Source organism: Bos grunniens, chromosome 19 (genome assembly GCF_055505025.1).
Source record: "Bos grunniens cultivar Pamir isolate PY7600 chromosome 19, Bosgru_T2T1.0, whole genome shotgun sequence".
NCBI classification, from domain to species: Eukaryota; Metazoa; Chordata; class Mammalia; order Artiodactyla; family Bovidae; genus Bos; species Bos grunniens.
Genome location: NC_141183.1, coordinates 13,950,646 through 13,978,593, shown reverse-complemented (window position 1 = coordinate 13,978,593; position 27,948 = coordinate 13,950,646). Strand labels below are relative to the sequence as shown.

Sequence of the window (27,948 nt, the reverse complement as noted above, 5' to 3'; positions counted from 1 at the left end):
AGTCGTTAAAGCAACATGGAGAAAACTACTACTTGTGGACTCAGGGAGGAAAGAAAAAAAAAATAGAATCAGTCAAACAAAGATACCTGAAGTCTGACTGGAAATTCTGGGGCAATCTAAGCCTCATCTCCAAATGCCTAAACAATAGCCTCTATTTATGCACAGTTCAAAGGGACTCATTGCATCAGAAGGCACCTTGCGAGTAAGAGTGCAGCTAATTCTCCCAGCAGTAGAAATCCACTCCCATGAATAACAAAGCTTCGCTCTGTTATTCATAATAAGGATTAAGCTCAGTGGGATAAAATACACAGTTGCCAGGTCATCTTTGCCTAGGGCTGAGTGTGGAAAACCAAGTTCCCATTTCTTCTCCACTAAAGCCTGGTGGGTGGTACAGGAACCAGTTCTTTAAATGTTCTGTGACAATTTCTTTCGCTGTTTAAGGAGAAATCAGTTAACAAAGAAAGTGCTTTGAGAGACAACTGAAGGGCACTAAGCCAATATTACTACTGTCCTCAGCCCCACTTGTGAGCACAGACCTCCAAAGGAACACCCTGTTACCTTTTAACAAGAAGATCCCACAGTCCATCCCCTCACCTGCAGGGCTACCTCTAAAGCATCAAGGGCCTGGTCCCCTATCTGTTCCACACCTAGGTTTTCCTTCTTGTTCCCGCTCTCTGCCCTGACCCCTGTTTCAGCAAAAACTATATGCTGACACCTTGTGCACACATGACTTACAGCTTCCCACTTAACAACTTTCTTTGCCAAAGTCTATATTCATCCTTCAAGGCTTGCTTTAAAAGGGCTTTCCCATGACCCCAACCCACTGGCAGCTCTTCCTTGCATGTTGATGATACTGAGTTTGCACTCAATTAAAAGTTTAATGTTCTTATTGAAGTAATTCTATGTGGAATAAATAATATGTGATCTGGGATTTGCTTCTAAAACAAAAAAAATCCAAGAATAGGAGTGGAGGGTGAGGTATTACCAGATACTAGATTAGCTATAAGCTGACTGCTGTAGTTGCGGGGTGGGCCCATGTGGGTTCATCAGAGGGGTCTCTCTACTTTTGTTTCTGTTTGAAAGTTTCCATAGTAAAATATGAAAATATTTAGTGTCACAAAGCTAGCTAATGACAACCGACATTCGAAACACAGGATCGCCTGACGTTAAGGGCTGCTAAGAGCAGAGCCTCTTGACTGTGCTATTGTTTTTCATGAATTATTTCATAGTTGCTGTTACTGCTTTTGTTACTGCTTTCACTGTATCCAATTGTATTCATTATTCATTTGACATGAAAAGCCCGGCTGCTCTCCTCAAGGAGAGCTGGCAGTGTAACCCGGGACACAGGTAAACAGATAAATCACAGTGGAATCGTAAGTGAAACAGCCAGGACAGAAATCGAGTGGAAACAAACGGGTTTCTATGGGAAAACAGAGCAAGTAAGCCTGCTTTAGGGAGCTCAAAAAGGCAGTGCAGCCAGGAGGTGGAACTCAAGAGCTAAGCAGGGACGTCCAAGGTGAATGAGTCTGGGGCCAGGAGTACAACTCTGACAGAAGATATGGCCTGGACAAAGACGTAGTTCTGAAGCGGAGTGGTGAGGAAGGAACAGGGTCAGATGTGGAAGATGCCCTGGCAGGGTAAGTGGGGACCCAGACTGTCAAGACTTCCCTGGTGACTCAGATGATAAAGAATTTGCCTGCAGTGTAGAAGACCTGGGTTTGATCCCTGGGTGGGGAAGATCCCCTGGGGGAGGGCATGGCAACCGACTCCAGTATTCTTGCCTGGAGGATCCCATGGACAGAGGAACCTGGCGGGCTACAGTCCACCGGGTGGCAAAGAGTCGGACACGACTGAGCATGCATGCAGACCAGAAGGGGCTTCTAGCCAAGCCAATGGGGCCAGATTTCACCTCTTAGACAATCAGGAACAAATGCGGAAGTAACATGATCGTTGTTGGTCTATTGGGAAGGTCACTGTCAGCTGTGTGCCTAACAGGTTGGCATGGGCTTTTGCAACAGACCAGAGCCAGGCTTAGGGTGACTGAATGAGGTACAAAATTTACAGGGACACCAAAGAATTCAGCGATCCGGATGAATATTATTTTAATGCAATTTTCTTTTTCAGAAATCAAAAGTAAAGCCAAAAAAAATCCACGAGGGAAAACAAAATCCAAATTGTAGGTAAAGACAGAATGTTGCTGTTTGTTTTACCACCCTGCCTTATTTGTAATGGAAAACACCATCCCCACCTCCACAAGCCCCACCCTCCACCATGCTGGGTGGGTTTACAAAGGTGCACAATGATACAGGAACAGATTGGATATATATATATATAGTATATAATATAGCTGTATTTGTTTTGTCATTGTTGTGGAGCTTTTTATTAACTTTTCCTGCTCGGTTCTCAATATGGAAGGATATTTTGATAAGTGGACATGGGGCGCACAGTTTCTTTGTCTGAAGGCGCCTGTAAGAGCTTGGCAGGGCTCTGCCATAGACTGGGTAGTAAATGAGGATGGGCAGCCCTGAAGCAAGAGCAAACGCCCAGAGGGTGAAAGAGGAAGAGGCCGGATTCAAGCAATGTTTCTAGAGCAGAAATGAGAGAATGTACAAACACAGTAGGAATATAAGCCTAAAGGCTCAGCTGGAGTATAATGTATTCTCCCCAGCTACATCATAGACACTTCAGGGGCAAAAATTCCATTCTCCTAGCTTTTTGTATCATATTGTGCCCAACTCAATAAATTCCTATTAACTAATTAAGTGGAAAAGAAGAGCTTAAGTCCAAAGCACACAAACTGCCTCTCGCTGAAGAGCAGGGTGTAGTGATGAATCCCCATTCATGATAACTAAGACCCCCAAAGTCTGATAAGCTTTTTGAGTGACATTCTCCTGTCGTTCTCCCATCTCATTTTGTATCCTTAGGACTAAGGAGGAGAGTAACTGAAATGAGGGCTCTGCTTTGTTATCTCTGCAGCTACGATCAGATTAGAAGAAAGGCTGAAAAAATGGTTGCTTACACCTGGCTGGGACAGTGGGAGAGAATGGATGGGGGGAGGGAGCTTTACAGTTTTGTATCAGATAGTAACCAGATTCCCACTCCAACCTTCCTGCCCATGTGATTTCCACTTGCCCCATATTAGCTTCAGTCCTATGTTATGGAATATATCCTCTTCTCTGTGGAGCAAATCAGAGGCCATTCAGGATCATGGATACGTTATCCAGATAAATCACTAGGCGTGGAAATGGGCTCAAGAGAGACTCAATGATGGAGGAGGTTTTAATAAATAGAAAGCTGCTATGAGACTTTCCTGGTGGTCCAGTGGTTAAGACTCTGTACTTCCACACCTGAGCAAGTGGCTTTGATCCCTGGTGGAAGAATCACACAGGCCCAGAGCAGCCAGAAAAAAAGCTGCTGTCAAATCTAACTTCTGGATGGTTTTGGAAGGCTATCTTGCTATAAGAGGGAGGTACAGAGATATCAACTTGCTGCCCATGTCCCAGCCCAGGCAAAGAGCTATGACTAAACAGGAAACTGGTTACTTAGCTGTTGAACGGATGTATGAGCGTTCAAAGCGCAGGCACCGGGCTACACTCTGAGACATCCTATGAAGTGAAAGCACAGCTGTGTTAACCCTGACAGATGTGTAAAAGACTCGTGTAAGAGGCAGGACCTACTAGGGTCGCCTGAAGAACTGAATTCTCTGTGAATAACTATGAATTATTTCAAGCCATGGTTTAATGGCCATCTACCGTGCACCCAGTAGCCTCACAAGTATAACTTTAAGCCATGCCAAAGTCCTGCAAAGGAAAGCGCTATTTTTTTCCTACAAAAGGAAGCTCTGAGACGTCGAGTCCTGAGCTTGAGGTCACAGAGCTGGTCCTAAAGGAACTAGAATTTAAACCCAGAGCAAAGCCGGGCTTAGAGCAAGGAGAAACTTTTCCTTTTCGGCTCTCGGTAACTTACTCTCGGTTAGTGGGAGGTGAATAAGTTTGAGTTCACCAGTGCAGGGTCAGGTCCTGCACTCAACATTTGGATATTTTATTCAGCATAGGATATTTTATATTAATGATGTTTTTACAATATATCAGATTAAAAATATTATTCATCATGATTATTGAGTTTGGGGGGGTTCCCCCTCAATTTGGGGTCCCAGGGGCATGTCTCACTGGCCTCACCCTAGCTTTGGCTGCCATCCAGGCTACGGGTGACCTGTGATAACCTGAATACAGCCTACAGACGGCTCTCATTTTAAGCAGATATATCCCTCTTCTCCAGCCTGCCTGATAAGTTTTACATTCAAAGGTATTGCCTACTGGGAAAGAGGTTTTCAGTGCTGTGTGTGTGTGCGTGTGTGTTTTTTACTTACTTGTTTGTTTCGTTTTTTCCCTGTTTATTTTACTTCTTCCCTTTACCTTCTTTCTCTATTCACCATTGACACTGACTGGGATACTTACAACCAAGAAATGTGGCAAAAGGTGATAAATTGGATAACAGGATGTAAAAAACTCTACACAACCCATGAACATATTCAAATGTACTCAAAAGGGAAGCATCTTAGAATAATGGTCTGTCCAAGGCCTCTGCTGCTGCTGCTGCTAAGTCGCTTAGGTCGTTTCCGACTCTGGGCGACCCCATAGACGGCAGCCCACCAGGCTCCCCCGTCCCTGGGATTCTCCAGGCAAGAATACTGGAGTGGGTTGCCATTTCCTTCTCCAATGCATGAAAGTGAAAAGTGAAAGTGAAGTCGCTCAGTCGTGTCCAACTCTTAGCAACCCCATGGACTGCAGCCTACCAGGCTCCTCCATCCATGGGGTTTTCCAGGCAAGAGTACTAGAGTGGGGTGCCATTGCCTTCTCTGTCCGAGGCCTCAGAGTATATTTATTTCTACAAGAAATTAGCTTCCATAAGGATCAGCTCTTCACACATCTGCCTCACAGAATTGTCTCTGAGCCCTATTACCAGACACAAAATTAAATAAATACTATGAGCTGAGGCTGTGGGTTGTACTGGTAACTGGAGAGAGAAAAGTCATCCTTATTCTTTCTAAACTTTTGTTTCTACAATGCGGTACTGTTGTGACATAACATGAATATGAGGAGGATAAAGGCCACGCCAACAACAAACACAGCTGTTTTGAATCCTAGTCTGTATTTTTTTAATTAACTAAATACAGTGCTTGGTTTGTTTTTTTTTTTTTTAATCAACATTAGGAAGCTCATCAATTACACAGAAGAGAAACTGACATAGAAACTGACACTGTCCAGGTATTCATGCCTAACCAGTTTTGCATTTCAGCCCCGGTTTAAGTTAAAGAAGCACTCATTCAGGACCTGCTGTGTGTTCAGACAGGACCAGGAATTTATATCACAAAGACAAAGGGCCAGGTTTCCTGGGAGAGGCTGATGCTCGGGCCAGGGCATCACTACTTGGATCCGTGTTTTATGGAAGAGAGGCCAGTCCATTAGTTTAATTAAGAAAAAAAAAAAAAGTTTGATCGATGTCCATGTATACTTTCTACAGGACCGGGCAAGAGAAATTTATAGGAGCAGAGGGGGTAGGCCTCTGGCAGGATTACAATAAAATCAAATCTTTGTGTCTTGGAGTTTCCTCTCCTTTTTCAGCACTTTCAACCTCTGAACAAAACAAAACAAAAACAAATAGTAGCAATAAACCATCAGCGGGACTGCTTTTTGTTGCTGGGGTAGAGAATTATACTTCTGGATTGCTTCTCCAGTTCTCCCAACTTGACTCAGCTAATAAACATTTAAAAGGGAGGAAGGGAAAATACCTCTCAGCTCAGAAAATCAATGTTAAGGGTCCAGATTCTAAAATCCACACAGTCTATGCATTAGAGAGGTACTTAGGCCATCACTCAGGAACTCGGTCTCCCCATCCATATTCTAACACAGATTTTTAATTAATCTGGTATTTCAACCTGCAGGAGCTTAGGAGGTACATAGCAAAGGAGCGCCCACACACTGTCCATGGCTGCTTATAATTATCACGACGGGGGCTATTTAATTACCTCCAGGGCAGACAAGACCCTATTCATTCACAGACAGACCTATTCATTCACTCACCTTCATTCACTGATTCAACCAGCCCTGCCTCCTCAGGGCTACTAATGCTCACTCAAGTTCTTGGTAATACCACCCTCCCTGACGTTAAGGGAGGTTTACAGAGCTGCTAATGTTCCTGTAAGACTCCCACTCTCTCTCTCTCCCAGTGAAACCTCCCAAGAGATCAAAGATTCTTAGGAACCGCGTTAGTTTCCTGTAGCAGCAATGAGACAGTACTACCAACCATGTCACTTCAAGCAATAGAAATGTTACTGTCTCACGGCTCTTGCTTCCCTTGTGGCTCACCTGGTAAAGAATCTGCCTGCAATGCGGGAGACCTGGGTTGGGAAGATCCCCTGCAGAAGGGAAAGGCTCCCACTCCAGTATTCTGGCCTGGAGAATTCCATGGACTGTATAGTCCATGGGGTTGCAAAGAGTCGGACACAAGTGAGCGACTTTCACTTTCACTTTCTTTCACGACTCTGCAGGTAGAAGTCCAAAATCAAGGTGTCATCAGGGCTACACTCCCCCTGAAGGCCCCAGGGAAGAATCCTTCCTGCCTCTTCCAGCTTCCAGTGGCCCCAGGAGATCCCTGTGGCTTCATATCCCCAATTTCTGCCTCCACTTTCACAAGGCCATCTTTGTGTCTGCGTCCTCTTTTCTTATAAGGAAACCGGTCATTCTATATCCAGAATGATTTCATCTCAAGGTTCTTAACTTCTTAACTGACTACATCTGCAAAACCCCTATTTCCAAATAAGGTCACATTCTGAGGATCCAGACAAACATGAATCTGGAGGAGACTACTGGACCCCTACAGAAGGCTATCACTAAATAGCCTTGATAACTGAGTATCCCACCTCTACAGAAAGGCCATCAGCATGAATCCCTGAACCTCAACATCCCTGAAGTCCAAGGATCCCTGGTTCCCTTTTATCCCCACTCCTCCTCTTGCCTTGACTTTCCACACATCAGAAAAGTGTTAGTTGCTTAGTCGTGTCCGACTCTTTGCAACCCCATGGACTGTAGCCCACCAGGCTCCTAGGTCCGTGGAATTCTCCAGGTAAGAATATTGGAGTGGGTAGCCATTCCCTTCTCCAGGGCATTTTCCCAACCCAGGGACTGAACCCGGGTCTCCTGCACTGTAGACAGATTCTTTACCACTGAGCCACCAGGGAAGCCCTCCACACATCAGAGACAGAAATCAAATTATGTTACTCCCCTGTTTATAATTCTCAGTGGCTCCCGCAGTAAGAAGGCAACATCCGAAACTCCTGGCCAGACCCCCAAAGCCCTGTATGGTCTGCCCTCTGCCTTGGTCTGCTCCATCTCCTCGGAGAACCAGTTTCTGTTCTGAGCCCCAGTAGCAGTGCCACCTATGGTCTTGGCCCCTCTGCCCCACGTTGACAACACCCACGCCCAGCCTGTGCTGTTCTGCTGGCCGTCAGACTCCTCTTTGGGAGCATCTTCTCCTGCAGCTAGGTGGTCCCACTGCCCAGGGCTGGCTGGCCCTCTGATGTTGCACCTGCCTGCAAGCTTGGTGGATCATAGCAGCCACCACACTCGCATGTGATGTCACCCGTGTGTCCAGACCTGCTTCCGCAGCTGGAGCTAAGTCCTTTGCCTTCCCTACTGCACACTTGCCGTTCTGTCTCCTCTCTAGATCTGGCTTCCGTTGGTCTGGCTCAAGCAAGGAGGAGACAGGAAGACTATAAAAAGCAGGAGAGGGAGAACCATTTAGTGCAGAAGCAACTGGCTCTTTTGCCAAATATCTGCGAGGCTTCTTCCCGTGATTCATGCAGGTCTCTGCTCAGATATCTCATCAAAGGCCTTCCTCATCACTTTTCCCATCCCCACTCCTTGCTTCTTTATCCTGCCTTTTTAAAGTCTCTACCTGACATTATATTTGTATGTTTATACATTATCATCCAAAGAGCCAACTCACTGGAACAGGCCCTGATGCTGGGAAAGTTTGAAGGCAAAAGGAGAAGGGGGCGGCAGAGGATGAGATGGTTGGTTAGATAGTGTCACCGATTCAACGGACATGAATCAGAGCAAACTCCAGGAGATCGTGGAAGACAGAGTAGCCTGGTGTGCTGTAGTCCACGGGGTAGCAAAAAGTCGGACACAACTTAGCAACTGAACAACAACAACATTATTATCTGGGTCCTCCCATGCAGAAGGCAGGACGTTTCTAGTGGTGCCAGGCATTCCGTGACTTGTGGTTGCACATCCCTAGTGCCCAGAGTGGTAACTGACACATAATAACTACTCAGTAAATAGTGGTAAGCTAAATGAGAACAATAGTAAGGCAGAACTGAAATCCATAGGATACACTGTAACTGCTGACCTTTACAACAGATCTCTCAAGCAATCAAGGCAGAAATGTATTTATTTTTTTCTTCTGATTAAATGAGATGTTCTGGAAGCCTTTAATAAAGTTTCTAGAACATAGAAAGCCCAGCAAAATGTTAGCTATTATGATAGAAAATATTCTAGAAAAATGTACATGATTTTGTTAAACCTTCCTTATCAGGCACACCCAGCTTGTTTCCTGAGAGTTTCAGACAGCTAGAACTTTCCCGGAGGGTTAATCCATTGGGGAAATACAGGGGTGTGGTTGGTACCACTTAGAAACTGAAAATATCTGAGCCAAACAGAGGACATTTTAAATATAGGTATTGCTGATGAAATAAACATACAGCCCCTTGACCAAAAAAAGTCACCACTTTAAAAGATAAATGAAGAAAAGGTTTCAGACTGATTCACGTGGAGCCTTTGAAGACATAAAATGTGTGAAAATGTGTGAATTATGCATTTCTCGGGATATATGCTTTTAAGATTAGTAAGGGACAAATCTGCATTAGTATTCAAGGCCACAGAAACCAGTCTGTTTTACAAATTACCATGTAATTAAACAGAAGGCTCACAAGATCTATTTTAAGCACATCCTTCCCTTAGTCTTAGTATTCTGCTCACCATCTAAGTCCCCTCTAGCCAAAACCACAACTTAAAAACTGCAAGCTCATGGCACTGTCAAGGAATATTTTCTAACTGTCCCCTAAAACTGCCAGACGAGCCGTGTTCCCATCATGAATAAGGGTATCAAGAGGTTGACAGGAGGTTAAAAGATGGGAAAAAATATAGTAAGAAGGGTAAAGCTTGAGGGTGAGACAAGACAGGAAACAAACAAAAAAAAGTGTTATTTATATTAATGATAGTGAAAGAGGCAGTTCATCATAAAATAGAAACATCTAATGAACGTCTTTAAACCTTCCAAGTTTTTTTTATAGTACAGAGCAGCAGAAAGAGTTAAAAGTTCTGAGATGTTACCATTTATAAACTCCCCTGCATCTGAAACTATCTTAAACTCTATATAAATCATATCTTTACACCTGTGAAAGGTACTCCTTTTACAGGTGAGCAGAATGGGGTTCAGATCAGAAAAGTTAAGTGATTTGCTCCCAAGTAGTGGGGATGCAGAGCTGCAACTGTGTGTTCCAAAGTGGGACTCTTTTGGCTGCACTGATAATTCCTCAATGATTCTCAAGCGCTCTTGCGTCACCAAGTTTGCACAGGTTCAATGCCAAACGGAAAAAAACAAAGCCAGTGTAGTCTGTTCTCATAAGGCTAAATTTACTCACTGTTTAAATCCTGAAATCGTTTCATGTTCAAACATACTTCCATAAAATAAAGGATATTTCAATGTGAAAATTTCCCCCAATCATAAAAAACAAATTTTAACATGAAAAATTAATGAAAAGAATAGCAGAAGTTTTTTAAATAGCCTTACTCTGCAACATAAAAAGTTGATCTTGCATCAAGTGCCAAAATTTCTTTTGAAATTTTACTGACTCATGAAATAAAAGACTGGCACTATTGCACAATAGTCAGTATTTTTCAATTTACCCATCAGGGGTTTATGAGGTCATTTTAGTTGGTCAGTGCCTGCACTCTTTCTTTCTATGTCAATAAAATAGAGTAAAAAATTGAAAACACCAGGAAATAAGGACAGGTAGCACAAAGGTTAATGAATGCTTCATGAAATGCTTGTTTTAATTGTATACATAAATGCATGCTTGTACTGAGTTAGGATGTAAATTTTACTTCTTATTGGGGGTCACAGTCAAAAAAACTTTGAAAGCCTTTGTACTGTTTTTCTTAGAGTAATGCATATTCTTTATTGAACATTTGTAAAACAGAAAAATTGTACAAGAAGGAAGTTTAAAATCATCTATAATTCCATCACTCACAAATGACTAGAATTAATAGCTTTATCTCCTAAGCATGTTTTTATATTACACAAACACTAGCTGGACACACAAACACTAAATATTCCTAAGTCCTCTAACATGGCACCATGATTTAAATAGAAGCCTGATCCTCAGTGGCTCTGTGCCATAAATGAGGGAGAACACACATTTTTTGTTTTTATCTTGGCTGCAACATGTGACTTGTGGGATCTTAAGTTCCCCAACCAGGGATTGAACTAGGGCCCATGGCAGTGAAAGCAGCCAGTCCTGACCACTGGAGCACCAGGGAATTCTGGGGAGAGAGGAAACACTCTTAAACAAGATGAACTGGTGTGATTTTGGATGCTGAGGCTGAGGCATCTATCAGTTTCTGTGATTACATCAATTGATAAGGGGGAATTGATTTCTATCTACCTGCTCACAGAAGGAATGCAATCTTCCACCTTAAGTGAAAGTCACTCAGTCATGTCTGACTCTTCGACCCCATGGACTCTTCAGGCCAGAATACTGGAGTGGGTAGCCGTTCCCTTCCCCAGGGGATCTTCCCAACCCAGGGATCGAACCCAGGTCTCCTGCATTGCAGGAGGATTCTTTACCATCTGAGCCACCAGGGAAGCCCAAGAATACTGGAATGGGTAGCCTATCCCTTCTCCAGTGGATCTTCTGGACCCAGGAATCGAACTGGGGTCTCCCGTATTGCAGGCGGATTCTTTACCAACTGAGCCATCAGGGGTAATCTTCCACCTTAAAAGTCAGCATTTGACTCCACCATGAACATTTTCAACAAGGATTCAATCAAAGCAGATTATATATTTGCTTGGAATTTGGCTTCCAAGTGTTAAATATGGTATATTTTTAGCCTTGGGAGTGATGGGATTTGTGTTAACAGGTCGTGGTGAGAATAATCAGTTCACAGCCAAGCTCCGGGTGCAGCCAGTGTTCACGTGCAATAGAAGATGACTTTGAAACTCTGGCAAACCTGGCTCACATGCTCTTGTGAGAGAAATCGGAGGTTTTAATAGTGAGAGACTGTAAATTGTGGGAAAGTAGTACTGTAGCCAGGATCTCACAGTGCCACAAAGCCTTACATATTAACGTGAACTATGACCAGAAGAATTTCTCCCCGCAGGAATCAAGACTAGGAGAGTGGTCCGGTATGGCACCTCCAGAGTGGACCCCATGCTTGCATTTGCTACAAAGAAGAGACACCCGGAACCCGGAACAGGGTGCGGAAAACGTCACTGGCAAGTAAAAGTGAACTTCACCATGAATAGGAATTCCAACATTATCAATTAATTTGTTTCCTATCAAACATGGGTGTCCTTACCAAGCAATGAAAATGAGGAATCCAATTTTGAGGCAATGAATGTGGAATGTTTAAATAAAAACTAAGTAAGTTGTAAGAAAACACTGTGATACATCAATAAGGAAACTCTAAACACAAATTTATATTCAAATGAGTTTTTTTACTCCAAAGTGTAATTTTCACACTCACAAGGTTACAGGAAGTTTATGATGATCTATGCAGATGTCAGCGAATCAGGGGTGGCAGGCCAATGGCCTATTTGGTAAATAAAGTTTTATTAAAACACAGTCACACTCATCCCTCTCACCTACTGTTTATGGCTACTTTTGAGCTATGACAGCAGCACTGAAGGATTGTGCCAGAGACCTTGTGGCCTGCAAAGCCAAAAAAAAAAGTTATTTGCTGGCCCTTTAAGAAGAAGTTTGCCTAATGTCAGAAATTCTGCTGAAGCAATGCAGGTTTTGAATAAGCTGTGGCCAGTTGAGGGCTTGGTCCTCCTGAACAATGATCACAACTAGTGATCCTTCTTTCTCTCCAGAGATCATTTATTAAAGGCCATATAAATAGCTGTAAAACATAACAGGAACACCAGTGGGGTTTGGATTGGTGTTAAAACCAATTTCAGAGAAGTGTGACTTTCAGGGTTGCAAGGAACCTACCCAAAACCTCTTCTGTGAAACTGATCCGGATGTTTCAGCCCAGAGTCCAAATAAGGACAAAGACACTCAAGAAGGAACATTGCGACTCTCTGCATGTGAGACTCCGACGATATCTTCCTTCCAGGCTGGAGGATACCAATCTGGAGCCTGCTTTTGAAGGCACGATGGAAACATTCTTCGTTTAACAACTTTCTTTCACTTGTCCTTAATCCCAGAACCACAGGATGGAAACCCACAGAGATACAATGGGGCACACACTCATCTTGTTCAATGCAGGTAAACCACATAACCCTATAAGTTGAAAGTATTAGTGACCATATTTCACCAGCTCTCTATATCAAACCCATATCCTCACCTTTAGAAAAGAAAGTCGTGCCTGCTAATTGGGGGTCAGGGTGCTCCAGGGGAATATTACCTCCCCCAGGCAAAGCCCTACAAGATGATGGAGAGTATTTCCGCAATCCATCATGGTTCTTCAATCTGTCAGAAGAAAGACCTATATTCAACTTGTATTGCTTGATTCGAAAGCCAAACTCAAAATCTCAATGCCGTTCTGACAATATTTCTATTAAATAAAATCCTCCCATGTTGTTGGGGGCTTTTAAATCAATCTGCCACAAAAAGCTTCTGAACAAGTTAATAACACAGACGCTGACTCACACTCTCCAGCAGGCTCTCCTCCATGAAGAATCAATGGACTTTGTTCAATCTATCAAAACAGTTAGCAGTTGAGCAGTAAAACAATTAAAACGCAGCTCTTCTTTGTATTCTTTCTCACTTGAAAAAAAAGGCAAGGATGCTGAAGTCTTGGGAGCAACAGAATTAAGACAGAGCTGCCGAGTTCAAATCAGAGCTTCATTCCTTAGAGCAGAGCTCACATTTACTAAGTGCTCAGGACACAGCAGGCATTGAGGCGCGTCTACACGACCACTCTTTCTCAGTCCACTTTTTAATTTATATTTATTTATTTGTGTTTATTATGGAAGCAGAGTTGATTTACAGTGTTCAGGTGTTAATTACAGGTGCACAGAAAAGTGATTCCATTATATATACATATATATATATGTATATGTATATATACACATATTCTTTTATAGATATATATTCTTTTTCAGATTTTTTCCATTATAGGTTATTACAAGATAATGAATACAGTTCCTTGTCTCAGCCCACCGTTTTGAAATTTCTTTTTAATTTTTAAAAAATTTTATTGAAGTATAGTTGATTTACAATGTGGTGTTAGTTTCAAGTGTACAGCGAAGTGAATCAGTTATACATGTATCAACTCTTGGTAAGATTATTTTCCCACATAAGTCATTAAAGAGTACCAAGTCAAGTTCCCTGTGCCCACTTTTAAAGATGAGCACACTGAAGCTCAGAGGTTGAAGTGACTTGTCCAAGGTCAAGCACCTAGTAAGAAGTGGCAGAATTGGGATTTAAACTCAGTCTATATCTGAAGCCTTATTTTTTGTTTTGTTTGTTTGTTTTGGCCTCACCACATGGAGTGCAGGCTCTTAGTTCCCCGACCAGGGATAGAACCCTCACTCTCTCTACTGGAAGTGTGGACGCTTAACCATTGGACCTCCAGAGAAATCCCCTTATTTTGTTTTCTCCTCCCAACTCTATGTAATGGTAGCTGGACAATGTCAAAGGTCTATGAGCTCCTCTCTTCCCAGGACAGGCCAGGGGACATGCCGTTTTGTTTTTTTTCTCTGCCTTTCGAAGCATTATCGGTACAGCCTTTCTTCAGATGATTTTCTTTAAGCCTTCTTCATTACATTCACAAGTGAGTCATACTTCCTGCAAGTTACACCAGCTCACCTTTCTGGGTTCCAAGCGTTCACAGATATTAAGCTCATCTCTTATCCTGTGAATCTTAACTACAATTTGAGGTCATTTCCTGTTGGCCTCGTGTATCATCGATATGTGGAATTCACCACTCGATATTATCTCTGAAAGGTCTCTAATTGCCTTGGCCCTACTAGACTATGATTCCCATCAAGGAAAAATTTGCTGGCTCACTCACCTCTGTATTTCCAGACCTTGATAAATACTGACTAGATCAATGGACAGTGTAACTTTGCCACATTTCAAGGCAGTAGAGAAACTAAGGCACAGGAAGATTAAGATAGCTTCTCTAAGGTCACAAAAAGACTGGGACTTCACTTAAGGCGATTTAAGAACTGCCATAACCTGGATAAGGTGTCATCTGTTAGAGCAAGCTGGTTTTCCCCCTAATATCACACTACACAAAGAGGTTAGGAATAACATAAACGGATTTTGAAAGCTACCATCCTCTTTTCCCAAGTCTTTGGCACCAAGATAAAAAGGCTTTCGATCCTACATACAGGCTGTATGTGTGACTGTATCCAACACAGGGGGAAAACTAACAGTTCTTTTGCCACCTGCCAAGTCTTCACAGTGCCATAAAGAAGAAAGCCCATGCTCAACCTGCCTGGAAGGGGAGAAGCCAAGGAGGGGTGTGCAGAGGTCTCCCAAAGTGCCGTCTTCCCCTTTGTATCCAGAAAGACCTTAAAAGAGCCCCAGCCAAAGAGACTGGAGCTGAGTATGTTCTAGTTAACATCATGGATAATGCATTATTCATGGATGATAAAATTCTCATCATTGGGATAAGAATGGGCACCCACATGAGGCAGTTCTGATCTTCCTTCGACTACATACAGACTATGTAAGTGAAGGATTACCGATTTTTTTCTCCACAGGCACGTGTGATCCTAGCTCCCCCACCAGGGATTGAACCCATACCCCCTGCATTGGAAGCAGAGTCTTAACCACTGGACTAACAGGGAACCCCCGAGGACTACTGATTTGATTAGAAGAAATATTGGAAAATATGTCTGAATATTAAGGCACTAAGTGCTTCTCTGGGGAGAAAATATATTAAATGTCAGGAAATGCAATGGGAATAAAAACACAAGTAGAAAATCGAACGGATTCATGTCGTGGGTCTCCAGGAATTTAGAAATCTGGCTACACATTGAGATTTTTTTTGCTCCATTGCTTCTGGCTGCATTCAGAGGCGTGCTGACAGGCCGTGACTTAATAATTCCTGAGAATCTTCCTTTGAAGGTTTTCAAATCGCATTTAAAACAAAGCATGCCATTAAAAAAGACTCACTGATCACTGATCAATAAAATATATTCCTTTCCACGGAGAGCCTTTTTATAGCTCCAATGTGAAAAGCATTGCTTTCCTGCTACCCCCTTGGGGATCAAAGGCAGACTGATGTCAAGCGCTCAGAGCACAAAGGGAAAAAAGGCCTCCGATAACTTTGTGCTTTATGTACAGCCAGAGGTGGATCATTCTGGTATAAAAGGATTTTTTTTTTTTTTTTTAATGAATCCATTGACTCTGTAATGCAGGAAAAAAGAGGGTCTTCCCTTTCTCAGAATTCTCCTGATCCCATATTTAATGTCAAAACTAGAAAGTATTCCAAATAAGGATGAAAGACTGACTTCACTCTTAGCTCTAAAACATGTACTGAATCCACAAAACTTGAGACAAGGACGCAGAGAAGGCTCCACGAGTCTGGCACGGCAACTTGAGATGATGTTTGCTGGATATAAATCTGTCTTTCCTAGGAAATACACCCCATCTACGCTCTAAGAATTAGGAAACTTCTAGAATCTGTGCCAGTGAAGCAGAGCTGACTGACCAAGTTGGAGAAGCGTCTACTTCTCCACCACACGTAGCTATCTTCTCCCTCACCCTTTGCACCTGCTGCCTGTCTTTTCCCACCTCCTGTTGCCATCTTTCTTTTTAAAAAATATTATTTATTTTTATTTGTTTATTTGGCTACACCAGATCTTAGTTGTGACATGTGGAATCTTCAGCTGTGCACACAAACTCTCAGTTACGGCATAGGACTTCCCCGACCAGGGATCGAACCCAGGCGCCGTGCACTGGGAGCATGGAGGCTAAGCCACACGGGAAGACCCTGACAACTTTCTTGTTTCCACCTTTTTCCTCTCCTTTTCTCCTTCTTCCTCAAAGCAAGGTTTTACTCGTGGTTACAAGCCACAGTAAAGTCTCTGCTTAAATTCACTGACATCAATCTAGTGTTAATCTGGGCAAAGAGGTGCTGTCCTCTGCTCCTTACTGATCAGCTGGCATAAAAAGAACGGGTTACTCAGTAATGCCAAGCTAGAGCCAAGTAGCATGAAGTTCCCACAGGCTGATAGACCTCCGAACACAACCCAGGGCATCAGTCATGCCTGTTTTCTCTGGTCAAAGGCATTCATTTTCATCATGCTTATATTAAGTAGAGTCCCCAAAATGACTGCCATCCCCAGTTGCTAATGTCTTTCATTTTTGCTTCCTCCTCCTCCAGCAAGACTTTTTCACAGAACATGCAGAAATCTGCCTACCTAGCCAAAGAATGAAAAACGTGATGCTCTAGTGATAGGAACTTTTTTTCATGAAACACTGAAATCCCATTTCCCTGCATTGTAATTTCTAGGTCATTACTTACTAGGCAAAGTTAGAATATTCCATTTAAATGTAAAATTGTCTTCTCCTAGGAACAGCAGAGCAGCGCTGCCATAAACAAACCAATTGAACAAGTTAGAAATTTAGTCTCTAATAAAAATAGGTATGGGCTTCCCTTGGTGGCTCAGACAGTAAAGAATCCGCCTGCAATGCTGGAGACCTGGGTTCGATCCCTGGGTTGGGAAGATCCCTGGAGAAGGGAATGGCTACCCACTCCAGTATTCTTGGAGAATTCCATGGACAGAGGAGCCTGACAGGCTACAGTCCATGAGGGTGCAAAATAGGTATGGGGGGCTTTACAACTGTCTATAAGGTAATCAGTTCAGCTCAGCTCAGTAGCTCAGTCGTGTCCGACTCCTTGTGACCCCATGAATTGCAGCACGCCAGGCCTCCCTGTCCATCACCAACGCCCGGAATTCACTCAGATTCACGTCCATCGAGTCAGTGATGCCATTCAGCCATCTCATCCTCTGGCGTCCCCTTCTCCTCCTGCCCCCAATCCCTCCCAGCATCAGAGTCTTTTCCAATGAGTCAACTCTTCGCATGAGGTGGCCAAAGTACTGGAGTTTCAGCTTTAGCATCATTCCTTCCAAAGAAATCCCAGGGCTGATCTCCTTCAGAATGGACTGGTTGGATCTCCTTGCAGATCTTAATCTACTACCCAATCATCTCCTGATAATGAGGTTATGTGCTTGGTAGCCTTAAGATTCAAATCATCTCTTGGTGAGATTTATCATACCACTTCCCAAGGGAAGAATACCCTAATATGTTGCCTCTTTCCATTGACTAAGCTGTTGGAACCTCCATGTCTACAGGAAACCAGAGAGAACTTTTCACAATACTGAGTACAAAAGTATCCTCTTAGCAGGACAGTTGATGAGAAGTTATTTTTAAAGTGTACAAATGGGTTTCCCTAGTGGTTCAGTGGTTAAGAATCCACCCTGCAATGCAGGGGACACAGGTTCAATCCCTGGTCCAAGAAGATCTCACATGCTGCAGAACAACTAAGCCTGTGACCACAACTGCTAAGCCAGAGCTTAAGAGCCAGTGAGCTGAAACTCCTGAGCCCGTGTGCCACAGCTACTGAAGCCTGAGTGCCCTAGAGCTCGCGCTCTGCAACAAGAGACGCCACCTCCGTGAGAAGCCTGCGCACCCCAACTGGAGAGTGGCCCCCACTCACCGCAACTAGAGGAAGCTCACGCAGCAATGAAGACCCAGCACAGCCATAAATAATTAAAATTTTAAAAGAGTGTGGTGCAGCAAAAACTGAACTTTTCACATATTCATGCTCATGTTAGTCGCTCAGTCCTGTCTCTCTGCGACCCCCTGGACTGTGGCCCACAAGGCTCCTCTGTCCATGGAATCCTCCAGGCAAGAATGCTGGAGTGGGTAGCCATGCCTTTCTCCAGGGGATATTCCTGGTTCAGGGATCAAACCCAGGTCTCCCGCATTGTGGGCAGATTCTTCACTAGCTAAGCCATTTTCAAATATGGTAGGACCCCATCCAGGTATATCAGCATCTCGGTACCAAGAGGTAGGGGGCTGAAGAATCTAGGCAGAAATATACTGTTATCTCGCCCAGCTCCCCATGACTATTTTGTTTTCCCTAGGTTTAAGTTATCTATAGCTGCAACCATAGGTTCTTAATCTGACAGTGACTGAAATTATACAAAATTTCACTGTAAATAAAATAGCATTCATATGAACAATGAAAAGGGGTGCACACTTACACACAGAAAGGGGCAAAGCATTATTTGGAAAGTTAAATGAGTTTTTTAGAGTTAGTACCTGTGTTCCTAAGAGTCCAGTCACTGTCATACTATTTCACATAAACATACATGACACTGATATTGGCGTGCCTTCAATTCTGCAATCATTCTTCAACACGCAACTGAGAGCAAAGAATAGCAGTATTTTTTACACATGAGTATAAAAAACATTCAGGCTTGTTTTTCAAGGCAAGAGTCATTTTTAAAAGTCAGTGTTTTCCTTCCAGAAGACGTGACTATTGCGTATTTATCCTATCTAAGTTGGGACTTTATCATTTTCAACCAAAGTTCCTGGCAAATCAGTCAGAAGAAAGAAGAGGACAACATGATCTTCAAAAAATGTTATAACTCTTCAAAGAGAATAAAGTTTGAATGAGTTTCTGGGTTCGAAAAGATGTAACATTTTAGATTTCATTTATTAAGGGCCTTGTAAGGCCATTACATAACCATGTTCATAGAACTGTAATAGCCAACATTTCATTAGCTCTGATTTTTCAAGAGAGCCAAGGCAATAAAAAGAAGAGATATTAAAAGTTAGCTACATAGTACATTGGGGGACCATAATTAGTTTGATTTGGTCAAAGGATAGGACAGGGGCAAAAGATGAGGCTGGGAGAAGTCTGCCCTGGAGGACTTTAAATATCAGGCAAAAAGGCTTAAACTCACTGTAAAAGAGGGTGTGTTGACCGTAGGGATTTGGAGAAGAATGAGACATGAGTCTTAGTATTAAGAAACTTCATATTTAATGGAAGTGACACCCAGAGAGGTTCCCGAGCTAAAGAAAAGCAAGAGATGGAAATCCCCTGGTGGTCCAGTGGTTAAGACTCCACGCCTCCAATACAAGGCCTGTAGGTGCAATCCCTGGTCAGGGAATTACGATTCCCAGGTTCCCAGCAGCCAAAAGAAACAGAAAGGCAGGAGAGAAATGAATTATGGCTGAGGAGACAGGAAACCTTCTCTGAGAATGTGGCATCCCATCTGACCTCTGAGGGGCAGGCAAAATTTTGATACCAGTGGATGGCAACAAAAGAGCATAGTAGATGGGGAGGCCAGGCAAAGACTGGGAGTCAGAAACACATAGAGGAGAACTAGAAAACGATGAGAATTTCAATTCGGCTGTACATGAAGATGCACGGGGAGCACCCTACAGCAAGAGGTTCCCCTGCGGTTCTTTATGGCACGGCATTCCTGCGGTTCTTTATGGCACGGCATTCCTACGGTTCTTTATGGCACAGCATTCCTCATGACCATGTCATTATTCCTGGCCATTTGCGTTTCTTTTCTGTGGTTTTCTGCCTGTTTCTAACTCCAGACCAGGGAGTGATAAACTTAAAGAGCAAGATAGCAAATATTTTAGCATGCAGACACTGTCATACTCTGCCACTGTAGTAAGAAAGTGGCTATAGATAGTGTGCTAGGGAAGCAATGAGACTGTGTTCCCATAAAACCTTATTGATTAAAAAAAACTGAGTGTAGTTTGCAGACCTCTGCCCCAACTTGCATGGCAACTGACAAGGGCTGGGGCAGTCTACATACACAGCCTGGTGTGGCAGCCAAGGAATGTCTGAATGCAGAAGACAACCAATAGGGCTGCAAAGTTGAGTTGAGAGTCCATCCTACAAGGATATGTGCTAGGGAGTTGGATTTATTATTCAAAGTAGTGGGACAACCTTCAAGGTGGTCTGGGTTTGTTTATTTGGCTGCGCCGGGTCTTAGTTGTAGCATGTGGGATCTAGTTCCCTGAACAGGGATTGAATCCAGGCCCCCTGCATTGAGAGCTTGGAGTCTGAGCCACTGGATCAACAGGGAAGTCCCTGGGGGTCTCTTTTATAAGCATGCTAATCCCATTCATGACGCAAATCTACCCTCACAACCTAATCACCTCTCATAAACCCCATTTCTAAATACCATCACATTAGGGATTAGGTTTCAACATACGAATTTGGGAGGGACATAATCATTCAGTCTATGACACTAGGCATAACATCAACTTATTCCTGAGATCAAGTTGTCTCCTTGTATTAGAGTTTCAGTTTCTGGAATACAAGGTCTGATGAGCTACTCGAGTGCCCCTAGTGTTGGGGCATCTTACCAATCTCCTCTTCCCTCACTCCTGCTTTGTAACTGACATCCTGTCCCTGAGCCCCACTCTGACTTGGAGCACATTCCCACATGTTTCTCTGATGCTGCCAGGTCAGCTGCCTGCATCTCCCATCTGTCTGCCTTCCAAAGGCCCTTCTTCACCTTCTACATGGCCATCCCTGTTGACACCCATCTACCTGGACCACACTGGTGGTCCAGTATAGAGCCTGCTGTGTTTTCCAGGTGTAACTCCCTGTAATCACAAGGAGAGAACACTTTCATCTCCTTCAAGGTTCTAGGTACCACCTACTCAACTTTGTCAGTCAATTTTCGCATAATGCTATAGGATGAGATAGGGTATGGTTCTCATCACCATGGACACAGTTTGGTCTTAGCATAGCTATTCTGCACTAATATGCAGGCTCCAAGAAAGGGAAGCCTCCCTCCTCTACTCTTGGTGCCCTGATTCTGCCAACTGCTATACTATAGTCGCTCCAGACCCTATATAAGAGAGTAATAATAGGTTGGTGTGATGTCACTTTAATGAACAAACACACACTCTTATTTACTACTAGCAAAAGCTTCATCATCTCAACCAGATAAAGATCTGTTTAAGCCTCACACTAATATTTACAAATTTATAGAGATACTAATTGGATACTCAGTTCTCTAGCTCTTGGCCTTTTGCTTGTTTAGAACAATTCTTGCTAATAAAATATCAGAAGCCCTAAGAGGCACATTCCACTTGCAAATTTTACTACTTCTTTCCTTTAGGTAATGACTTTTCAAAGAGACACTAAACAAATAGAATATTTAAAAACTGAATTTTTCCAAATGTAAACTCTTCTACATTGCTCATAGGAACATAAATATTACAATTACTTTGGGGAAACATGTGCATAACTCTACACTCCTAAGCATATTCCCCAGAAAGACTCTCACACGTGGGAAGAAAAACACATGCTCAAGTATGTTACCAGCCACAGTGTTCAGAAAAGCAAAACTCTGGAAACAACCCACTGTGCATGGATAGAAGAATGAATTAAATACATCACGGCAGATTCATATGAAGGATACTATACAGCCATAAGGAGAAGGCAATGGCACCCCACTCCAGTCCTCTTGCCTGGAAAATCCCATGGATGGAGGAGCCTGGTAGGCTGCAGTCCAGGGGGTCGCTAAGAGTTGGACACGACTCAGTGACTTCACTTTCACTTTTCACTTTCCTGCATTGGAGAAGGAAATGGCAACCCACTCCAGTGTTCTTGCCTGGAGAATCCCAGGGATGGCAGAGCCTGGTGGGCTGCCGTCTATGGGGTCGCACAGAGTCGGACACGACTGAAGCAACTTAGCAGCAGCAGCAGCAGCAGCAGACAGCCATAAGGGCTTAGCTTCCCAGGTGACTCAGTGGTAAAGAATCCACCTGCCAGTGCAGGTGACACGGGTTTGATCCTTGGGTCAGGAAGATCCCTGGGAGATGGAAATGGCAAACCACTCCAGTATTCTTGCCTGGAGAATCCCATGCGCAGAGGAGCCTGGCAGGCTACGGTCCATGGGGTCACAGAGTCAGACACAATTTAGCGAGTAAACAGCAGCAGCAGCAGCAGCATACAGCCATAAAAATGAATGAATCAGGGCCATGTGTTTCAATTTCAGGATCAAAATGTTGAGTAAAATAGATTGAGTTCTGCAATATAAGGGGGAAAATAGTCTTTTCAAAAATGATGCTGAGTCTATGGCCATACCACCCTGAATACACCCAATCTCATCTGATCTTGGAAGTGAAGCAGGATCAGGCCTGGAAAGTACTTGGATGGGAGACCACCTGGGAATACTGGTGCTGTAGGCTTTTCAAAAATGATGCTGGGACAAAATGGGTATCCACATGCAAAAGAATGAATTTAGATCACTACTCTATATCACATTCAAAAATCTGGCTCAGACGGTAAAGAATCTGCCTGCAGTGCAGGAGACCCAGGTTTGACCCATGAGTCGGGAAGGGAATGACTACCCTCTCCAGTATTCTTGCCTGGGGAATTCCATGGACAGAGGAGCCTGGTGGGCTACGTCCATGGAATCACAAAGAGTCGGACATGACTCAGTGACTAACACTTTCACTTCATCAAAATGGACCAAAGACCTGAATGTAAGAGCTTAAATGATAAAACTCTTAGAAGAAAACATAAGTATAAATCTTTGTGACGTTGGATTAGGGAATGATTTCTTAAATATTACACCAAAAGCACAAGAAATCAAAGAGAAAGTAGATACCTTGAACTTAATAAAAATTTAAAACTGTTGCACTTCAAAGGACATTATCAAGAAAGTGAAAAAGCAACCCAAAGAATGTGAGAATATTTTTGCAAATCATGTTACCTGATAAGGGTCTAACATCCAGAATACAGAAAGAACTCTTAGAACCCAACAATAAAAGGACAACGTAACCTGAATAGAAATTTCTTCAAAGATTCGCAAATAGCCAATAGGTCCAAGAAAAGATGTCCAGTATTACTCGTCATTCAGTTCAGTTCAGTCGCTCAGTCGTGTCCGACTCTTTGTGACCCCATGAATCGCAGCACGCCAGGCCTCCCTGTCCATCACCACCTCCCGGAGTTCACTCAAACTCATGTCCATTGAGTCAGTGATGCCATCCAGCCATCTCATCCTCTGTCGTCCCCTTCGCCTCCTGCCCCCAATCCCTCCCAGTATCAGAGTCTTTTCCAATGAGTCAACTCTTCGCACGAGGTGGCCAAAGTGTTGGAGTTTCAGTTTCAGCATCAGTCCTTCCAATGAGCACCCAGGACTGATTTCCTTCAGAATGGACTGGTTGGATCTCCTTGCAGTCCAAGGGACTCTCAAAAGTCTTCTCCAACACCACAGATCAAAAGCATCAATTCTTCGGCGCTCAGCTTTCTTCACAGTCCAACTCTCACATCCATACATGACCACTGGAAAAACCATAGCCTTGACTAGATGGATTACTTGTCATTGCTGCTGCTGCTGCTGCTGAGTCACTTCAGTCGTGTCCGACTCTGTGCCACCCCAAAGATGGCAGCCCACCAGGCTCCTCTGTCCCTGGGATTCTATAGGCAAGAACACTGGAGTGGGTTGCCATTTCCTTCTCCAATGCATGAAAGTGAAAGTGAAGTCGCTCAGTCGTGTCTAACTCCTAGCGACCCCCATGGACTGCAGCCTACCAGGCTCCTCCATCCATGGGATTTTCCAGGCAAGAGTACTGGAGTGGGGTGCCATTGCCTTCTCCATACTCGTCATTAAGGAAATGCAAATCAAAACCATGCTGAGCTCTGACTGCACACACACTAAGGATGACTAGAATAAAAAAGACAGAAAGTAGGACCTTTCCTAGGGGTCCAGTGGTTAAGAATTCGCCTTGCAATGCAGGGGACATGGGTTCCATTGCCGTTTGAGGAAATAAGATCCCACTTCCATGGAGCAGCTAAGCCTCTATGGTGCAACTACTGAGCCGGAGCACCACAACTAAAGTTCACGAGCCCCAACCAAAGAGCCCACATGCAGCAAGCAAGACCCCACACAGCCAAATACATAAATATTTTTAAAAATTATATTTTAAAAAAGAAAGTAACAAGTGTTGGCTAGGATTCAGAGAATCTAGAACACTCATACACCACTGGTGGGAATGTGAGTTCAGTTCAGTTCAGTCGCTCAGTCGTGTCCGACTCTTTGCGACCCCATGAATCGCAGCACTCCAGGCCTCCCTGTCCATCACCAACTCCCGGAGTTCACTCAGACTCACGTCCATCGAGTCAGTGATGCCATCCAGCCATCTCATCCTCTGTCATCCCCTTCTCCTCCTGCCCCCAATCCCTCCCAGCATCAGAGTCTTTTCCAATGAGTCAATTCTTCACATGAGGTGGCCAAAGTACTGGAGTTTCAGCTTTAGCATCAGTCCTTCCAGGACTGATCTCCTTTAGGATGGACTGGTTGGATCTCCTTGCAGTCCAAGGGACTCTCAAGAGTCTTCTCCAACACCACAGTTCAAAAGCATCAATTCTTCGGCGCTCAGCTTTCTTCACAGTCCAACTGTCACATCCATACATGACCACTGGAAAAACCATAGCCTTGACTAGACAGACCTTTGTTGGCAAAGTAATGTCTCTGCTTTTGAATATGTTATCTAGGTTGGACATAACTTTCCTTTCAAGGAGTAAGCGTCTTTTAATTTCATGGCTGCGGTCACCATCTGCAGTGATTTTGGAGCCCAGAAAAATAAAGTCTGACACTGTTTCCAACAGTGCATCAACTGTGGAAAAGACTCTGGCAGTTCCTCAGTAAGTTAAACAGACTTTCCATAAGACCCAGCAATTCCACCTCGAGGTATATCTATCCAGCAGAACTGAAACCGTGGAAACAATCCAAAGGTCCGTCAACTGATAACTGTAAAGACAAAATGTGATATATCCCTACAATAAAGTAATATTCAGCTATAAAAAAGAATGAAGTGCTGACTCACACAACATGAAGGAATCATGAAAACGCCATGCTAAGGCAAAGATGCTGACACAGAGAGCCATGTATTGCATGATTCTATCTGTATGAAATGTCTGAAACATGCAAATCTGTAAAGATAGAAAGTAGATCAGTGGTTGCCAAGGGCTGGGGAGGTGATTACCAGTGGGTACAGGGTTGCTTTTTGAGTGGTAGAAATGTTCTGGAATAAGAGTGGTGATGGCTACACAATTTTGTGAATACACTAAAACTGCTGATCTGTACACTTACTGTAAGAGTGAAGTCTATGTTATATGAATTATATTTCAAGGCAAAAAGTTAATAGAGAAAAACCCCAGCAAGCTGTTAAAGACTACCTCCTCTGGGATGCCACGTGTATGGAGAGCCTGGGATCAGTTGGGGGCACACAGAGGGCTAAATGAACTTGCTATCATTCTACTTATTAAACTGGGCAATGAGTAGATGGCTGTATTGCTTCATAACTATTCAATAAGAAACAAAACATTTAAAAGAGCAATTAATATACCCTTTTCCTGTTTTTCAGACCACAATCAACACAAAAATTGGATCTGAATTTATTTTATTTTTTAACTGGTGGATAATTGCTTTAGAATATTGTATTGGCTTCTGCCATACAACAACATGAATCAGCCATAGGTATACACACGTCCCCTCTCTCTTGAACCTCCTTCCCCACTCCCAGTCCATCCCATCCCTCTAGGTTGTCACAGAACACCAGATTTGAGCTCCCTGCGTCATACAACAAATTCCCACTGGTTATCCATTTTACGTATGGTAAAGTATATGTTTAAATGCTACTCTCCCAATTCATCCCACCATCAGCAGATGAATGGATAAAGAAGTGGTACATACATCCACTGGAATATTACTCAGCCATAAAAAGGAACACATTTGAATCAGTTCTAACGAGGTGGATGACTCCAGAGCCTATTATACAGAGTGAAGTAAGAAACAGAAAAGCAAATATCCTATTAAAACACATATATATGGAACCTAGAAGGGTCATACTGATGAGCCTGTTTGCAGGGCAGCAATGAAGATGCTTCCCCAGTGGCTCAGATGGTAAAGAATCGCCTGCAGTGTGGAAGACCTGGGTTCTATCACTGGGTTGGGAAGATCCGCTGGAGGAGGTGCATGGCAACCCCCTCCAGTATTCTTGCCTGGATAATCCCCATGGACAGAGGAGCCTGGTGGGCTACGTCCATGGGGTCTCAAAGAGTCGGACATGACTGAGCAACTAAGAACACACAATGGAGATACAGACATAGAGAACAGACTTGTGATCTGAATTTAAATGACCATAAATTCATAGTCAACCTTAACTAAGAAACCACAGTGTGCAAAACACCATTAAAAAGAAAGAAAAAGAGGGAGAGTTTTTTAGAAAGAGGCATGACAATCACCATCCTCCAAAGAGCTTATAATCTAAAGCCACCAGCTCCAGGGAGCCAAAAAACCAGCTTTCTCATGGAAAAACTTCAGCAAGGGTTTTGTCATTCCCAGCACCAGCTATAATTATAGAATCAATTTCATACAATTAAAATATCAATACTTTTAGAGTTTCAAATTTTTATCCTGAGAAGTTGTTTCATCTCCCTTTTATAAATCTGCTTTTAAGGACTCAGGCTAAGGAATTAAGAGCAAATGGAATTGTAAAGAACTTGTTTCCAAGACTTGTTTTTCACTTGAAGTAATGTATTTTTAAGCCCCAACGTAAATGATATCTATAGATTATCACATATTTTTATCTAGATTCTATTAGTTTCTGAATATTCATATAATGACATCTTGAAATGCCTTTTTTACAAGGTACAGTCTAGATAAACACAGAAGCTTTCTAAAAACAATTAAGGCTTCCCTCAAGATTTATATCACTGTAAGGTTATCGAAAATTGAATCTAGTTTCCAGTTTTACCTAAGATCGGCGAATGCAAGTAGTTACAACTTGAACATACTCTTTCCACTAAGGAGGTGAATATTTTTATTTTATATCACAGTTTCTACAGATATATACTCCAGAAATATATCATTCCAGTAACAAATTCAGGAACATATATCCCTTTTAGGATCAACTATCTAAATTAACACAAATAACTTGATAAAGAATGAGGGGCAACCTCTTTTTGGCTGTGGAAAGCAAATGGAAATTTGTAGCCAAAGTGCTGTGCATCAGAAGCCAGCTCCACCACTGATTCTTTGGGTGACTTTGGCAAATCCAGTGAGCCTCAGTTTCAACATCTATAAAATGTAGATAAAAGGATCCACTTTGAAGGATCTCGGAGAAGGAAATGGCAACCCACTCCAGTATTCTTCCCTGGAGAATTCCATGGACAGAGGAGCCTGGCGGGCTGCAGTCCATGAGGTAAAAAGAGCCAGACATGACCGAGCGACTAATGCTTTGAAGGATGACTGCAAAGATGAAATGTGGTAATAAACACAGTGGTCCTGGCATACTAGAAAGTTCCATAAATGTTGGTCCCTCTGTTTTCCCTTCTCCTGTGAAAAAGCAAAGCCTTGCTAAGTAAATGTCCCCATAGACAGATATATGATTTTATTTATTTATTTTTAAGTATATATATATATTTATTATTTGGTTGCACTGAGTCTTAGTTGAAGCATGTGGGATCTAGTTCCCTGACCAGGGATCAAACCTGGGCCCCCTGCATTGGGAGCCCAGAGTTTTAGCCACTGGACTACCAGGGAAGTCCCAGATATATGATTTTAATTAAACGTTTGTACACTAAAAAAAAAAAAAAAATAGGCTTCACCATTTACTAAATTTTCTCCTCTGCATGGTAA

At 43.1% G+C, this 27,948-nt stretch overlaps 1 protein-coding gene, 1 long non-coding RNA gene and 1 other non-coding gene across 4 annotated transcripts in view; 2 read left to right on the top strand and 1 right to left on the bottom strand.

Annotated features, from left to right (window-relative positions):
• Positions 1 to 27,948, bottom strand: part of PITPNC1 (phosphatidylinositol transfer protein cytoplasmic 1) — a 274,714-nt gene that overhangs the window by 226,624 nt on the left and 20,142 nt on the right. The window lies entirely within an intron of this gene.
• LOC147351331 (uncharacterized) lies at positions 1,425 to 15,231 on the top strand. 2 transcript variants are annotated; one of them, XR_015147405.1, is made up of 3 exons: positions 1,509 to 1,637; positions 11,445 to 11,559; positions 15,004 to 15,231. It is a non-coding gene; the product is annotated as an uncharacterized LOC147351331 (long non-coding RNA). The 2 variants fall into 2 exon arrangements; XR_015147404.1 differs by lacking the exon at positions 15,004 to 15,231 and having other exon boundaries at positions 1,425 to 1,637; positions 11,445 to 11,723.
• On the top strand, positions 22,372 to 22,489 carry LOC147351330 (5S ribosomal RNA). Its single transcript, XR_015148544.1, has one exon. It is a non-coding gene; the product is annotated as a 5S ribosomal RNA (ribosomal RNA).